Source organism: Mus pahari, chromosome 14 (genome assembly GCF_900095145.1).
Source record: "Mus pahari chromosome 14, PAHARI_EIJ_v1.1, whole genome shotgun sequence".
Taxonomy (NCBI): domain Eukaryota; kingdom Metazoa; phylum Chordata; class Mammalia; order Rodentia; family Muridae; genus Mus; species Mus pahari.
The window spans coordinates 10,175,142-10,176,355 of NC_034603.1; the positions used below are offsets into that span (position 1 = coordinate 10,175,142).

General features: G+C 35.3%; 1 pseudogene; it reads left to right on the plus strand.

Moving 5' to 3' along the window:
* LOC110331190 overlaps positions 1–1,214 on the plus strand; it is a 5,560-nt pseudogene that overhangs the window by 1,002 nt on the left and 3,344 nt on the right.

A 1,214-nucleotide genomic window follows, 5' to 3' on the forward strand; every position in this document is an offset into this window, starting at 1 on the left:
AAATAAAGTACCTCATGTAATTTACAGCAAGGTGTGTATAAGGTGTATCTCGAATTACTGGGGACCCGAGAGAGTACCGGACCAGAGGGAGTCCCTCCTTTCGGGGTCTTACAGTTCCAGATCTGGTGGATAATTTTGTTGAAGTTTCTAAGAATGAGGCAAACTGAATTGAAGCAACTTCTGAAGAAGGTGATACTTGCAGCAGATACAAGAGCTGCTATTTTATATCATGACTGCTATTTATTTATTTATTTATTTATTTATTTATTTATTTATTTTATTATGTATCTGATAAAATCTAGATCTCTAATATTTAAGCCCAAGGCCCGGGACACTGCAGCTTTTTTCAGTTTTCGCTTATACCTAATTCATTCTTTGCAGCAAATTGAGCTGAAGAAGCCTGGGGGGAAAAAATTAGAAAAGGTTAATAAAATTCTTTGCCTAGTTAAAAAAAAAAGAAGGAATAAAGTTTGGCTTTGGTTCATACTGTCAGACACCCAACATCTGTAGTGTATTCACAGCATACCAAGGAATAACTGAATTTATATTGCGCCAGATGGTATTTTTATATTTGGATTCAGTGAGGTCCTTTCCTCTGTCTTGTCTGACATGGGGCTAACATGACCAGAAGATTAACACATTTTGTAATCCACTTTGTCCTTATGAAAAAAGGAAAGACTAGCATTCCCTACATTCTAGATTTCAAATGATGGCATACAACTAACCCCACCCTCTTGATATTTCTGCTCTAAGTTAGTTTTAAGAATCAGGATTATTATTTTTGTAACTCCTTTGCTCTATTTTGCTTTTTTTCTTCTTCCTATGTTGTTATTGTGTCACCACCACTACTCCACAGACCAAAGCAAACATTACCTTATTTTAGATTTTGCACCTGAAAGTACATTTAAATCTCCTCAATATGTTTGTTTGCTTATTATTGAAGTTAAAATAATTGATGGTTTTATTCAACCAAAAATATTTCCTAGGGAAGGCAAGCAATTGGGACCAAAAGGATTCTTGGACTACTAGGGTATATCTACGCTAAAGGCATGTTCTGTCAGAGGTCTAGGTTTTTAGAACTGACCTTTCTATGGACAGAAAAGGCTTCAAGTTTTACTTGACAAAGAGCCCTTTTCAATCCTCACAGCCTACTACATACTTAGAGCATTGGGTAGCTATGGATCCTCTTTCTTTCTTTTTTTTTTTTTTTTTTT